The 17,620-nt window shown below is 33.7% G+C and overlaps 1 long non-coding RNA gene across 1 annotated transcript; it reads right to left on the bottom strand.

Moving 5' to 3' along the window:
• Positions 1-8,624: 8,624 nt before the first annotated feature.
• On the bottom strand, positions 8,625-16,520 carry LOC134278936 (uncharacterized). The gene is made up of 3 exons (XR_009994547.1): positions 16,341-16,520; positions 10,710-10,778; positions 8,625-8,742 (listed from the first exon to the last, which is right to left on the bottom strand). It is a non-coding gene; the product is annotated as an uncharacterized LOC134278936 (long non-coding RNA).
• Between the last annotated feature and the right edge of the window lie 1,100 nt (positions 16,521-17,620).

Here is a 17,620-nt window from a genome sequence, read left to right as displayed (position 1 = left end):
TAGCATGAAAAAAAGAATGTACAAATGTTAATAATTGATTTATCAAAAAAAAAAAATTATTTCCTTTTCCTTCGGGACTTTTTTATTCTCATGTTCATAACTAAACCTAAACATAAAAAAATGCTGGCCTTATAATGAAGAAAGGGACCTCTTTCAAGTAGATAATTTCAGGGCTGCTGGGTCAGGGGTACCAAGGGGGTACTTTGACTAAAAATAAATTAATGCTTTGAAATCTCCCCTTTGATATTAAAGCAATGGTGCCTCTTTCAAAATTTGTGAATTTCATGCTTTTTGGCTTAAAACACAAACCAAATACAATCGCTGGAAAGTTGTTACATGATACTCAGGTGACCTATAAGGCCCGTGGGCCTCTTGTATTTTGTTCAAGTCACTTGCCCATTGGGGGCAAGTGGTTGATAAAATTTCACTCGCCCACCTTTAAAATTCACTAGTCCCGGGCGTTGTACAATTGGATTGTCAATCCCTGATTGGTATTTTAATTTGAAAGTTACCTCAAATATAAAATTCAGTTTTCTATCACATTGACAGCGTCGCCCTCATTAAACTACGTACATTCTCTCTGTACATTGACAGTTTTTGAAATAGGTTAATTTCTGTAGACTCAAGTATAAATGGAAAATTGCCTTGATTTACATCTATATGGCATTACCAATATACACTAGAGAACATTATAAATAGCAAGGTTAAATGAGGATATGATGAGACAGAGAAATGTTAATAACTATTAAATGTTTTGAGCTTACCAGAAATTGAAAACTGTTAGCCATGTTGAAGGTCCTATCACCTTTTATATGAATAGTAAACAGGGAACAGCAATGAAATAACTAGGTCAGATTTGTGCAAATACGATAATTGTTTACTATCGTTGCATTTTTTCTGCACCAAGTTGGAATTTTTAAAAAATCCATTTAATTTACAAAGGACTTTTATAATAAAGGAGGCTTGTTGTATCTTGGTCACGTTCCAGGTTGTGATAAGATCACCTCTTCTCTGGGTATTCAATCAAAATCTTCAGTCAGGATCTGCCCTTTTTCCAAAATGTATGGTTGTTTACAGCACTTAATCAGTAAATTATGTGCCAAGTTATATAAGGGCTAACAGTCTGGTCAGCGCACTTCCACATTCTATTTATTATAAGGTAAAAGTACAAAGGTCAAGGTTAAAAATATATATATATATATTGTCTGTGTGTAATAATTTTTTTGGACAGAATCTCAAGAAGCCTTTGAGCTTTTGCAGGTAAATTTTAAGTATCACAAATTCCTTTGGAATTAAGAAGTTCCTTTTTGATTTTGAGGTAAAAAAAAGTCAAAGGTCAGGGTCATTTATTCTTTCATTTTGTTTGTGTCTAGCACATTCTTTTTTCCAAGCAATATCTTGCATGTAACAGTCTGAGCTTTTGCAATGAACTTTGGTAGCACGGTTCCTCAATGGGTTAACAGAAGTTCCCTTAGACTTTTCAGGTCAAAATGCCAAAGGTGAATGAAACATCATACATTAACCAGGTCAAGGTCACAAATTCATTTTGTTTTGATCACATTTTCCCCATCAATTAATCTTAAAACGTCGTAGATTTTGTAATGCAATTTTATAACACAACTCCAAATGGACTGGAAAAGATCCCTGTTCATTTTGAGGTTGAGGTGTCAAAGGTGAAGGTAAACAAGTCATACATTACAAACAACACGGTTTTAAAGTTTTCTTTGAGCTTTTTCAAGAAAATTTGATATCATAACTCCCTGTAACATAAAGAAAAAACCCATATAGATTTTGAGATCAAGATAATAAATTCATATACACAATAATAGTCAGCAGAATTCTGTAAATCCCTTTTTATAAGGGGAGAACTTACTTGGTCTGCTTGGTTGTTTTATTCTCACTAATATTTGTTTTCTAAAGGATTATGTTCAATGATCACAGCAGCTCACGATAATTTTGTCTGGCTTATAAATACCAGATGGCTATTACCACAGGAAAATAAAGTCTTGCGAAAATATTATAATGATCTACAGTTTTATATATTATAAAAAGTCTTTGAGATTTTGCAGTGAAATTTTGTATCTCAATTTCCCATGGCCTTAAAAAACCAATGGTCTAAAAGTCATAGATATAATACAGCATTAATTTTAATCAGATTACAATTTGTTTTTCTGTAAGCTTTTGTAATGAAGCTGAAAGGTCAAGGTTGCCTTACTGTTTTTCTCCATCTGAAAATTGTTTGTTCCAATTTTTTTCCAGATCTTCCACTCACTTTTTTAGCTCACCTGAGCCGAAGGCTCAAGTGAGCTTTTCTGATCAAAATTTGTCCGTTGTCTGTCGTTGTCGTTGTTGTCGTTGTTGTCGATGGTCGTAAACTTTTCACATTTTCATCTTCTTCTCAAGAACCACTGGGCCAATTTCAACCAAACTTGGCACAAAGTATCCTTGGGTGAAGGGGATTCAAGTTTGTTCAAATGAAGGGCCACGCCCTTTTCCAAGGGGAGATAATCATGAATTTGTTAAAAATTAATGACATTTTTAAAAAATCTTCTTCTCCAGAACCGCTGGGCCAGGAAAGATGAAACTCATGTGGAATCATCCTCAGGTAGTGTAGATTCAAGTTTGTTCAAATCATGACCCCCGGAGCAAGGGTGGGGCCAAAATGGCCGACCCAAGTTTTACATAGGAATATATAGGAAAAATCTTTAAAAATCTTCTTCTCCAGTACCACTGGGCCAGGAAAGATGAAACTCATGTGGAATCATCCTCAGGTAGTGTGGATTCAAGTTTGTTCAAATCATGACCCCCGGGGCAACTGGGTGGGGCCAAAATGGCCGACCCAAGTTTTACATAGGAATATATAGGAAAAATCTTTAAAAATCTTCTTCTCCAGAACCACTGGACCAGGAAAGATGAAACTCATGTGGAATCATCCTAAAGTAGTGTAGATTTAAGTTTGTACAAATCATGACCCCCGGGGCAAAAATGCGGCCAAAATGGCCAACCCAAGTTTTACATAGGAATATATAGGAAAAATCTTTAAAAATCTTCTTCTCCAGAACCACTGGGCCAGGAAAGATGAAACTCATGTGGAATCATCCTCAGGTAGTGTAGACTCAAGTTTGTTCAAATCATGACCCCAGGGACAAGGGTGGGGCCAAAATGGCCGACCAAAGTTTTACATAGGAATATATAGGAAAAATCTTTAAAAAACTTCTTCTCAAGAACCACTAAGACAGGAAAGATGAAACTCATGTGGAATCATCCTCAGGTAGTGTAGATTCAAATTTGTTCAAATCATGACCCCAGGGGCAAGGGTGGGGCCAAAATGGCCAACCCAAGTTTTACATAGGAATATATAGGAAAAATCTTTAAAAATCTTCTTCTCCAGAACCACTGGGCCAGGAAAGATGAAACTCATGTGGAATCATTCTCAGGTAGAGCAGATTTAAGTTTGTTCAAATCATGACCCCCGGGGCTAGGGTGGGGCCAAAATGGCCAACCCAAGTTTTACATAGGAATATATAGGAAAAATCTTTAAAAATCTTCTTCGATCTCCAGAACCGCTGGGCCAGGAAAGATGAAACTCATGTGGAATCATCCTCAGGTAGTGTAGATTCAAGTTTGTTCAAATCATGACCCCCCGGGCAAGGGTGGGGCCAAAATGGCCTGTCCTAGTTTTACATAGGAATATATAGGAAAAATCTTTAAAAATCTTCTTCTCCAGAACCACTGGGCCAGGAAAGATGAATCTCATGTGGAATCATCCTCAGGTAGTGTAGATTTAAATTTGTTCAAATCATGACCCCCGGGGCTAGGGTGGGGCCAAAATGGCCGACCCAAGTTTTACATAGGAATATATAGAGAAACCTTTTTAAAATCTTTAGTTCAAGTACTTCAAAGCTATGATTAGTGATATTTATATGGAATCATCCTCAGGTAGTATAGATTCTAGTTTGTTCAAATGATGACCGCCTGGAGGGGGGGGGGGGGGAGTAAATTCAAGCCTGATGTGCTCAGGTGAGCGCTGTGGCCCCTGGGCCTCTTGTTTTTATTTCAAAGCAGTCTCAGCTGAATTAACTTCTTTATTTTACTTTTTTAAAAAATAGAATAAAATATAAAATATTTGAAGACTGGCATTCCCAACTTTTTAATTGAATTCAAAGACAATTAAACTGCCTGCCCTGTATGGATTATAACTGTGAACTGATTAGAGATTCCTATTAGCCTAATATGTCTCGGTGAATAGATTTGATTTCAGACTTGATGTGTGATCTTATAAAGTTAAAAACTTGAATCAAAAGTGATGATCTATAAAATATTAGCCACAAAGATATTAAAAGTTAATTACTATTTTTCAAGATCTGTGCAATCCAAATGGAATAAAGTAACAAAGGCAGATTTTCTTTTATGTAAAGGGTCGTGAAGGGAAAAATACGTTTGTGTTGATAAATTTTGTAAGTTAATTTATGAATTGATAATACTGTAGACATACTTTTTTTCCATGGGGTCATTATTTCGCTGGATCTCTATTTCTGTTCAATCTGCTGGTAGAAAATTATGCAGATATTTTAAAACTCTCTTTATTTGCCTTATATTTGCATTAAGTTCGATGGGACAAATTTCCATGGAAAATTTGTGACCACGTACATAGCGTAAATTAATATCATGCAGAAAAAAGTACTTCTACAGTACTCAAAAGTTTAAAAAAATTGATTAATTTTAAGAGAAGTTTGATTAATATTTTGAATTGGCTAATAATGCCAGCATATGAATACAGAAATCTAAGTCAGGAATAGAAAATTAGATTTAAAAAAATTATTAGACAACAATTCCAAATTTCATGTACAGTAAAATTTGTCTAATCAGGACTCTGAGTACTCCGGATTTTTGTCCATTCCATCTATAAACTTTAGTCCCATGCACTTCTTTAACAAATTCATTAGAAAAAATTCTGTGTAGTCCGGATACTGTTCATCTTGTATTCCCAACAGCCATACTGGTCCCAACTGCTCATAATTAACGGTAATTATTTCCTCTAATCCGGCCACGCCTGAGTTACTTCAAAGAATTAAAGACCCAATTTTTTTACCGTACAGTTACCTGAGGAGGGGGAGTGGTCAAAGTAACAGTGGTGTTATTTACCTGGAGACCCCCAATACCCAAGATGTCAAAAATCTATATACACGTTGCATTACACAGGAAGTCTGTGTTTGGAAATCAGGGTCAACATTACGTGTTTCGTGTCTAAATTTGAGTGAAACTACTTGAAATAATTGAAATATTTCAATATAAAATTTATTTATAAATACTTTCAGCGATATCTAATGAAGAAAAAAAATTAGAAAGAAATATCGTTTTTATATTTTAACAAATTAAAGAAAAGAACACAGAGTAAAACTACAAAGTAAACATACCTTTTTTTAAAATTAAACTTGTGTAAATATCAAAATAAAATATTTCCATTCATAGGTAGGCATATCCGTCATGTAAACATGTACAATGTACCGTAACGCGATAGGAATATTGCCAACGTTCTGATCAACAATAGTGTCGAAAATATTAACCATTTCCGGATGTTCGTGTGTTTAAAAAATTTTTATTGTTTGCAAGATTTCTTTTCTACTTTTAAGAATTGATCTTTGGCTGTATATATTCACTTTTTAATTTCGAACATTGGGTATTGACAGATGTTAGGAAATTCGAACTAAAAAGTTATAATCTCTAAACTCCTAGCTGTTTCTTAAATTTCAGAACTTGACAACGGAACATGGTATAGATTGTATTCATATATACGTAGATAAAACATGGGATAAATGAATTGTGTATCTGTTGTATCCGTGTCGTTTGTGCTAAATATCTTTTCTTATTTATCTTATTCCAATTTTAATCGACAAATAGCGTTTCTGTGCACGGACTGCTCTAAATTCTACAGCAGATATCTTGGACGACACATCGCCTAAAATACAATATAGCCGTTGGGATATTTTTTGAAGCCATGTTTTAATTACCTACTCTCAATTGTTTTTAAAATAAAATTTTACCAAGATTCTTTTTTTAACCCCCGTGTATACAAGGCGGCTACATGAAAGTGTTTGACGCGTGACCAGGCAATCGTTTTCAAAGGACACAAACTCAGACTATCAGGTAGCACGGGTAGCTGGCCTGTCAATCAAATCAGTAGCTATTGTTTTTTTAATGATTGACAGGCGGTAAATTATTGATCTTGGATCAGGTAAATTTTGGGGGCGTTAACATAAAATTGGGTGTTTAACACCTTTCGTGGTGGATGTGCTAATCTGTGTTTACATTAGCAGAGTGCCATGAGACTAACTCAGTTAAATGCAGCACTGAAACACAGCCCGCTTGAAAAAAAAATTACGTGATTAAATTACAATTTTAAAAAATTTAACGTTTTAAATCCTTTTACCACGTTATAACATCAATACAAAAATGTATGTATGCGATTTACAAATCAAAATATAAATCGGGATCGAAAATCGAACGCATTTCAACATGGCACAATAACATTGTGGGAAAGACGTATTTTTTTTACATAAAAATTAAAAGTTCAGTCCAGTAATTTTTAAATCGTAGATAATTGTGCATTACTGGTTATACATCGAATGAGCTCTTTGACATTAGTGAAACCCGGTCCGCTTGATATATAGTAGGCCTATGATATGCGTGCCTGTAGGTTTTGATTTAGGTAACATTTCACCCCGACTTTCAAACTTCGTGAACAAACAAGAATTCGAAATAAAGAAAGTCATGCGAGACTATTTTATAATTTCTAGACTCCAAAATATTGATTGATTTAAATTATCATTTATTCATATTTTATATTATGTATTTGACGTACTTGTAAATAAGCAACGAAATTTTAAAATTAATATTTTCCTGCATTTTTCCTGCACTCCGGATTCTGTCTAAACCGACAAAATTCAATGGAACCAACGGTAGCCAGTTTGGACAAATTATACTGTATAATAGTTTTATATGATTTTAGACTTACCTCTCTTTGAACATCAACTGAATCAGCATTCTCTTAGGTTTTTTACCCAGAATTATGGTGAGGAAGAGAAATTAAAAAAAAAAGATGTCAACCAGTATTTTCTAATTGCATTATTGATTTCCTTTATAATCGTATTGCAAGGATACACACATTTCATAAATTCTGTTTTAACACTTTTGTTTTCATACGAAATACTATTAGTCCCTATGCACCCCCTCCAACTTCATACAACTGCAGATACTTTTCTTTCTTTAAACATTGGGGGGGGGGGTGCAGATTCTCAGAATTAGCTTGCTCATTCATGTAACTAGACCAAGTCAGTGGTCAATGAAGACCAGTCTGAACCTAAAGGAAGATATTGGGATGTTAAACACCCAATCACATTTTGAACTCTGAAACTGGTTTATATTTATATAATAGTGTTGTGTTTTGCATGCACTATGCCTAAATAGTAGTCAGGGTTTGACACATGGTGCACGAGCCGGAGGCGAGTGCACTATGTGTCAAACCCTGACTACTATTTAGGCATAGTGCATGCAAAGTACAACACTATTGTTATTATTATGCTGACTGTTGTAACTGTATAAAAAAACGGCAATATTTTCTTCATTTCCAATGTTTCATCATCTGTAACATTCGTCTACTCTATTATGACCACTGGATGAAAAATACAGTTTCCGCATAGCTGAAACTCTACTGAAACTCTGCGGAAACTTAAGGTTACTAATAGTTTCCGCAAAGTTTCAGTGCGGAAACTTCAAGTTTCATCAAGTTTCCGCAGTGCGGAAACCAAAGGTGTCCACGAATCCAAATAGTTTCCGCAACTGAAACTTGCTGAAACTTGAGGTATACACAAGGTTTCAGTATGCGTATATGGTTGAAATACATATGGTGTACCATAGGTTTCCGCAACTGAAACTTGCTGAAACTTGAGGTTTACGCAAGGTTTCAGTATGCGTATACGGTTTGGAATACATATGGTGTACCATAGGTTTCCGCAACTGAAACTTGCTGAAACTTGAGGTTTACGCAAGGTTTCAGTATGCGTATACGGTTGAAATACATATGGTGTACCATAGGTTTCCGCAACTGAAACTTGCTGAAACTTGAGGTTTACGCAAGGTTTCAGTATGCGTATACGGTTGTAATACATATGGTGTACCATAGGTTTCCGCAACAGAAACACTATACATTATACAATTTAGCCCAGCTTTTCAACCAAAACTCATTTTCCCCCTTAATTTTCATATTGGAAAAAACAACAACACATTAACACTAGTTATCAAAGAACATTTAATGTTATTATCAACATTTACATACATTGGCTTGGCCATTTATTTTCTCTTGCATCATAAATATTTTTACAACTAAGTCCGAGCTCTCATGTCACAACAGGAGGACAGAGAAAATGTCTGCATTTAATGATGTCTCATACGTGAGAGATATAATCTTGCGAGAGGAACTTGGAACTGCAATCAATCAACTAAACCTGAATTCAGTATATGCAAGTCTAGTATCATCAAGGAAATGTAGAAGTACTTGGTATAATAAATGCACAAGTTCACATCAATAGTAGCCAATAAGCACCAAAGTGGATTTCTTTGTTAAATATTCAGTTTGTAGTCCATCATCAACCAACAGAAAAGTCCTTGGGTGGTCCACATTTTTGAAGACCCACTTGCACTTCAAGTTCAAGTTGGATTGACCTGCTCGTCAGTTACTTCAACCTATTGAAAATATATAAAAATATAGTTTAACAAAATCCCAATCTAAATAAAACAACATGTTAGATCCTCTTGCATACTCGCTACACAACATCTAACAGCATCCATAGAAGGTCACGTCAAATGTCAAATACCGAACAACTCAGACTATAGACTTATTCATTCCAATAAATTAAATACAATAATTTTTGCATTCAAGTATTTGATTGGTTAATAGAATTTAACGTCTGACTTGACACTCTACAGGATGCCATTAGATTTTAGCCAATGTGCGCAGATCTAACATTTAATTTTAATAAGATTGACAAACTGAAAGTTCCTAAAACTGTTCTAGCACAAGCCTTTGTTTGATTTATTTCAGATTTTCAGCATTTTTGTTCAGAATGATTTAAAATAAAATCTAAAAATTTACCAAGTGTAAAATCTCATTAGTTTATTAAAGTTGCCTCTTTTAAACACTTGACAAGGGATAATAAAATAAACAAACTTGAATTTATTTAAATGTACTGAATATGTATGTATGGATTTGTTCCTGATAAGATTTTCAGAGTAAATTAAGGATTTTTTTTTCTTCATTCTACTTGTTCATCAAAATATTTTTTTACCACTAACCTAGACCCTTAGACCATGATTCATGATATTTGAATAATAACTAGAGGCCCACAGACCTTATAGGTCACCTGAGTATCATGTAAAGCCTAGAAACAAAATATGTTTGTTCCCGGCCGACCCTAATATATAGTGCCGACCCTAAATTTTTTTTTAATGCTTTTGTCCCATGAAGTGCAAGATTTCACCCAGGGAATTATAGTCTCCAACTTTGCAAGCTTTTCAACATGTTCAAGACAGAAAGAAGTTTGAGTTACCTTTCTTTTAAGTCACAGAAATGCTTGAAAACACCATTTCTTTAGTCATTAATGTTACTTCTATACACTTTTTGATTCAAGAAGCAAAAAAAAAAATTTTCAAAAAAAAAATAATTACCTACCTATCTACCTATATTTTTTCAGCCTGAAAGGGGAAACAAATATATTTTTTTTCTAGGCCAAACAACTTACACTCAATTGAATTTTGTTCGTAATTTAAACAAAAAGCCATGAAATTCACAATTTTGAAAGACACACCTTTGTTTATCATAATTATACACTTAGTTAACATGCTTACTTTGGTTACTTAATACCCAAAGGTAGGTCAGAGTAATAAAGATACAATGCAATTCCACTTTATAACCACCAGTTGTGTACCCCACCCCACAGGAACCACTAACCCTGAGGCCACACATTTCAAAATTTACTAAATGTTTTGATAGGTTTTATTTCATCTTAAATGGTTTGATTAATTCCAAAGAGCTATATTACCCACCCTAGTACTAGAATCCCTGACCCTGGGGTCATGAATTTCATAATTATGGTACAGGACTCAATGCCGATTACAATCATACCAACAGTTTGACTGCTTGATGTTCAGGAGGGGAAAAGAAGGGGGATTTTCAAAGATTGCATGAATTTTAGTGGTTTTGGCCCCACCCCCTCCGCAGGGGGAGGGGGGGATAAAATTTATAAATTTTGTTCCCTTCACCAAAATTTTTTGAAATTGGTTGAGCGGTTGCAGAGAAGCTGAAAATGTTGATAATACTTATCTTAAATAAATCATACAATTTTAGTAGGTAGCTCGCAAAATGAGACTTTCTAAGAAAATGTTAACATCTGTTTATTTCATGGAAACGTATAAATATATTATATAAAACTTAAAAAGTAGAGGAAAGCAGCTTACATTAACCCCCCCCCCCACCCCACAACACACTGACTATGATCATGATGATAAATACTAAATAGAGAGTTTAACATTACACAGTGAGATTAACAAAACAATAGAAAATAAAAACATAAAATTTATGCTTTAGTCCTTAATTTCCTAAAATAGAGCTAAATAAATTTTATTAACGTTGCCTATTGACTGTTAAAACATACCTTTTAACAGAAGTATTCTTCATCCTCTCCTATTAGCCTTAGTTTTCAGATGATTTGTTCAGTGGATATCTGAAATTAAAATAGATCAAGTTAGTATAGTACCGTACATTAATAACTGTTTTTGTTTTTAGCATGAGCTAAGAAAAGTCCCAAAAACCACTTGCATGTCCATTTCCTTGACCTGACATTCAGTTAAAATTCTAATAGACACGTGACAAAGAAAAATAATGATAGAAAATTGTATCATTTTAAAATGGACACACTCTGGTCTAATTCTAAGTGGTAGTCCTATCACAACCACAATTTAAAAGTTCTTGAAAAGGAATTATATCTGAGAGTGAGAAAAATTAAATAAGTTACAATTTTTCATAAAAGCAAGACTACATCTAAACTAGTGCTAATTGTAACGGGAACCGTTACAGATGTTCCCCAAACGCTCCCCAACTCCTCTTTGGTGCCATATTCCCTGTAAGCTTCATTAAATAAGACAAACTCTGTGCATTTTTTACTTTAACAACGTTTTCTCAGAAGAATACCGATTATATTCAAATTTTAGCATTGCACCCGTGCGCATGTGAATGCATGTGCGTTATGATCATATCATCTTGTCTACGCTATCTACATATCTTAATATACAATATATTAAAGCATTCAGTCCAAAAGTATGAAAAATCACTCTTTCAAATGTATTTTTCATTTCACTCTGAAATATGCACGTACGTGCGTACACGTGCATGATGACCATACCTTCTTGTAGGAGTCCCTTATATCTATCTATTTTCTAAATCCCATCGTGTTTTGTTGACAAACAAGGGAGTTATAGCCATTTCAAGTTTAGGCCAATCAGATTGCAGCACACGTGCATGCGCGTGATTTCATGGTTTTTTTCTTACATCATATTGTAGTATATCCTAATGCATGACTATGTTTTAAATTTCAAAGCATTTCGTCAAAAAACAAAGGAGATATAGCCATTTAAAGTTTCAGCCAATCAGATTGCAGCACGCGGGCATGCGCATGCTTTCATGAAAATTTTTATATATCACGCCGTAGATCTTCATAATGTAGGTCTATGTTCAAAATTTCAAAGGATTATGACAGGAAACAAAAGATATTGAGACTTTAGTTTCAGCCAATCAGAGCGAAGCGCACGTGCATGCGCGTGAGATCTTACTTTTTTGACCATGTCATTTTGTCTAATCCTTCTAATATATACTTATAATATGAATTTCAAAGCATTTCATCAATAATTTAAATAGTTATGTCTGTATCAGTTATATTGGACATTTATCGTGTTGCACGTGCGAGCTCTTGCAAGCACATGTGCATGCACATGCTTTCATGATAAATCTTATATTACAGGCTGTAGATCTCCCTAATGTATGACTATGTTCGAAATTTCAAATGATTTTATCAAAAAACAAAAAAGATATTGAGACTTTAGTTTCAGCCAATCAAAGCGAAGCGCACGTGCATGCGCATGCGATCTTGCTATTTTGACCATGTCATCTTGTGCATACTACTAATATATCCTTACATTATAAGTTTCAAAATATTTCGTCACAAATAGAAAAGTTGCGGTTATATCCATTATATATTGGTCATTTTAAGTTTTGCACGTGCGCGCTCTTGCAAGCACGTGCGCGCAATATGACCTTGATGATATCTACATAACATGCCTACCTACCCTAAAAAGGTTTCACCTAAGTCGGATGTGTAGTTTACAAGATCACTCGCGGCAAAGTCCATTTTTGCAGGAAGAAAAATAATAATAATAATAATAAGAATAATAATAACTAGTGCTAATTGTAACGGGGACCGTTACAGATGTTCCCCAAACGCTCCCCAACTCCCTTTTGGTGCCATATTCCCTGTAATCTCTATTAAATAAGAAATACTTTATGGAATTTAGACTTAATCAAGGTCTTCCAAGAAAATACAAAATATATATTAAAAAAATAGGCATTGCACGCGTGTTCATGTGCGTAACGACCATATTATCTTGTCTACACTATCTAAAATTTTAATAATATCATTAAGCATTTAATCCAAAAGTATTAAAAAACACTCATTCGAGTGTATTTTTAATTTTACTCATTTCACGTGCACGCACGCGCAAGCACGTGCATAATGACTACACCTTCTTGTAGGAGTCCCTTATATTTATACAAGTTCTAAATATCATCCAGTTTGGTTGAAAAACAAGAGAGTTATAGCCATTTGAAGTTTCAGCCAATCAGATTGCAGCACACGTGCATGCGCGTGATTTCATGAATATTTTCTATATCATATTTTAGGATATCGTAATGCATGACTATGTTTTAAATTTCAAAGAATTTCGTCAAAAAAAAGAAAGGAGATATAGCCATTTAAAGTTTTAGCCAATCAGATTACAGCACGCGCGCATGCGCATGCTTTTATTAAAATTTTAATATATCATGCTGTAGATCTTCATAATGTAGGACCATATTCAAAATTTCAAAAGATTATGACAAGAAACAAGAAAGATATTGAGACTTTAGTTTCAGCCAATCAGAGCGAAGCGCACGTGCATGCGCGTGAGATCTTGCTATTTTGACCATGCCATCTTGTCTATACTACTAATGTGTCCTTACATTATGAGTTTCAAAGCATTTTATCAAAAAATAGAAAAATTCCCACTTTATCTATTATATTGGTTATTTCAAGTGTTGCACGTGCGCGCTCTTGCAAGCACGTGCGCGCAAAATGACCTTGATTCCGCAAATCTGCATAACATGTCTACTTACCCTAAAAAGGTTTTACCTACCTCGGACGAACAGTTTACAAGATCATTCCCGGACAAAAAAGTACCCAGGAAGAAGAAGAAGAAAAATAATAATAATAATAATAATAATAACTAGAGCAAAGCTCGTTGCAAAGCAACGAGTAGGTCTTCCGTCCTGTTTTGACCGGAAGTGACGTCAACAAAAGAAAACAACGAGCTAAGTTAAATCCATTGACTTTATAATTTCATTTTGCGTCAAAACCTTAAAAAATAAGCTATTTTGGGCTACTTCCGGTTTGACCGGAAGTGGTGTAGACGGACGGAAAATTAAGTTTTTATGCTTCCAGTGACATGTGTTACCCAAAAATATGTCAAGAACGGCAAAAATATGCATTTCCATACTACTTCCGGTTTGACCGGAAGTGACGTCACCGGATGTATTTTGATGACCTAGATAGATTCAGCTTAGCATTTTGAACAACTTTGCTTCTTTGACGTATTACAAATTCTAAATACTTTTTGAGATATAAAGGAAAAAAGTTTGGCCCCTCTCAGCCCTTTATAATAGGGGCCAGCCCTTTTTTCGAGATATTGTTTGAAAGATCAAGTAATTCTACACTTCTTTTGTTATATATGTCTTAACAAAATATTTTTATGTGAAAAGATATCGAAGAAAAAGGGTTAGAAATTTTAAAATTCTCGACATGCCATTTTTCGGACCATAGCGAGCGTCGGCGTGCAGCACTTCCGGTCAAAATGAAATGCATATGTCACATCTACATATATTGCTCTATCATTGCTGAAAAACTCAAGTTTCTACCATAAGCCGTTTTTGAGAAAACTCGTGGACAAAGTGACCCTCTGAAAATCACTAAATCGCTAAAATCTCAAAACCGGAAGTGACGTCATCAAAACAAAAAATTATATATCAGGTTTGCTTGATGTTCTATCAGTCCTGTAAGTTTCATGAAAATCGATCGAGCCGTTTCCGAGAAATCGCGTGCACAAAATCGGTAAGAAAAAAAAAACAATAATAATAATAAAAATAGTGGAAAAGAAACCTAAGAATAACAAGAAGGTCTTCCGCTGAAGACGGAAGACCTTAATAAGAAACAGAGTAAAAACAATATGTTCCCCAACTTCGTTTGGGGAACATAATTATGTTTGTTTAAACATGTAGGCCTTCTTTGATTCAAAATTATTTTATTTATTCCATTTTGCATCAAGGGCATATAACTATTTATATAATAAGACAGAACTATGACTCTTTAGTGGCCATTGTTGAAAATTGATTTAATTAGTGATAGAAATATGGCAAATGGTAAACAGCTATAAACAGAGAGATTACAAAAATCTTATTTGTGTATCAGTCATTTTATCAAGTCAATAAAATTTAGAAGTCATATAAAAGTATTATGTCAAATTTTCATAATGGGTCACACAGTGTGGCCCAATGGTTAGAGCGACACGCCTGAAGTCAGGAAGTAGGTGCTGATTCTTACATCACGGGTCTGAATCCAATGTAGTACATAGAGACCGCTCCCTCGGATGAGAGCAGAGACTGTGTTGGTGATGTATCCACATAAAGAAAAAGTTCTCTAAACGGATATAATAATTTCTACGAGCAACAAACAAATATTAGTATATGACTATATAATATCAATGCATGCAACTTAAGAAATTGATAATGGCCAATTGCTCATTTCATCAAGCTCCAGTCTATCATAATGCAGAATTTATATACAGGTAAACAATAGCTGTTCCCTTGATATCAAGAGAATCATGTTTATGGTTAATATGATTTAAAAGTGATTTCTGATATTTAGAAACTGCACGGTGCAGCACCACATTTAATATTTGAAGCCCAAGGTACAAAAATAACATAAGTATTTCTAATGAAGAATTAATCCATGCACACTAAATCAAGTTTTAGTTTGCTTCAATAGTCTTATTTATTTCATATAGATCAAAACATGCATATGTGTCCACAAGAAATTAAAATTTAATTTAAAATAAATATCATTTTAAGTTTACTTCATCATAATTATGCCTTGTAAGAAAAGATGCTTATGTATCTTTGTAAATAAATAGTTTGTTCACTTTCGACATTTGCTTTAAAATCCTTATGTATGGTATGAAAATAAAATACTTCAACTTGAATAATGTGCGGCATTCTGAAAATTATCAAGTCACTTTCTAGCCCAAAAATCTGCAAGTTCTCAGGAATTTTACTTTCATGACTACAACATGTACAAATTGGCATTTCACAGTGATACAATAGGGCATTCTACCATCATGATGCCCTCTTACATGACTAATATTTACGATTCTAGATTGCATGTACATGTTAAAAATATATTGAACCCCTTCACAGTGATATCAATAATAAAAACAATAGCAAAAAATAAATGTACGATGATACTTCTGGTATTGAACTCTCAGCATGAACAATGCCCTCTTAAAAAACATGTGGGGTCAAATCTTTCGATTTTCCAAATGAAAAAGTTGCACCGGATACTGTACATAAATATATTGAAAACCAACCTACATTTAAAATTCCGGAATACTACAACACGTTGTAATTTTTAAATTATGTAAATTTTATAAGATCCATCAAAAATAAAATAGCATATTCTAATATTCATACGAAACATGATGGATAAATACAACGGTGCAAAATGCATGCATCCGTTTTAACAGCGATTAATTATAAGTATTACAACCTAAGGTGAAAATGATTTACTAGGAGCTTTTTCACAATAATTACAACTGTACAATGGTCATTTTGAATTTTGGGAACGCGCCACTTTAGCTCAACATTATTCTTACGATTTCAGACAATAAACACAAAAATAAAGGTGCCCTGAACTGTAAGAAATAACTACCTGTATCTAATCTGCCGTTTGGGGTGCCTTTCTTCAGTGTAGATTCAAAAGATCTTCTCATCTCTGTTGTTTTTCTTGAGCAAATTCTTGGTGTTTTCTTCGCCATTTTGTCCTTCTTTCTTCTCTGAAAATCTAACCAATGAGAGAGAAGCATTCTGCCGCGATACGCCACCTAGTGATTCAAATTCTTTACGGAAAATTCAGTTTCTCTTTTGGCAATTTTTTTTTTTTTACGTTTTAAATGAAAATGTCCTTGTATTTATATATGGCAATAGAATGAACAGTTTTGAATGATAACATAAAATTGATCATGGAATCGAAGGGGATAAAAACCGAATTTTAGACATTTATTACATGATTATGGTAATTGTTGAAACAGACTCCGACTGTCCTAATGTTTTCAAATAGAATGATTTAAAGTCACATGTACATATGTACTTCGATTATTGTGTAAAAAAAAAAAAAGAAAAGAAAAGAAAAAAGAAAATGGTATACAAGACAACAAAGTTATGCTGATGGCATATTAACCACATATGTGCAACTCATAAGCAAAATTGGGGTTATAAGAATTATTCATCAATTGTTGAAAATTTTCTTCTCAGAAAATATCAACATGAATGTACAAGTCTATTTGTTATCTAGGAATTTCCTGTCACAGCTTACAAATTGAAGTGGGGAGATTTACCAATATTTCTCCTGAAGATCGATTATGTAGATGTAAAATTCATTTTGTTTTTATAACATTGTCATGTAAAAAAAAAAAATATGATCGTCAAACATGTCCCCCCCCCCCTAAAAAAAAAATATTTCAGTTTATTAATGGTAAATCTCCATACTTCTCAGCTTTAGATGATGAACCAAAAAAATATTGGTCACTCAATACAGAAGATACGGAAACTCTTAATTTTGCAGGCAAATTTATATAAATAATATCATGTAATAGAAGTGGTCATAGTCCTTTAGTACACATGTCATATGTAAATTCTTCTTTATTCCTTTATAATACAGGGTTATTAATTGCTTTTAATAATTGTTTATTTGCTATTGATTGACTTATCTTTTCCTTATTATTGTAATAATCTCACACTTTTCTGATTTGGACTCTAAATTAGAAATAAAACGTTGTTTTAATATAATGTACTTAGAAATAATAATAACAATTATAGTAAAAAAAAGTTATAATTATGAAATAAAATAGACTTAGTTTTCATAGGTTGCGTTTCATTGACCTCTAAATATTTTTAATATTTGAAGTTTACAATGGTGTCAAACAAGGAATA

The sequence above is a fragment of the Saccostrea cucullata genome, unplaced genomic scaffold (genome assembly GCF_032062105.1).
Source record: "Saccostrea cucullata isolate Sc308-1 unplaced genomic scaffold, CSIRO_AGI_Scuc_v1 ctg6181, whole genome shotgun sequence".
NCBI lineage: Eukaryota > Metazoa > Mollusca > Bivalvia > Ostreida > Ostreidae > Saccostrea > Saccostrea cuccullata.
This window is presented reverse-complemented; position numbering and strand designations above follow the sequence as displayed.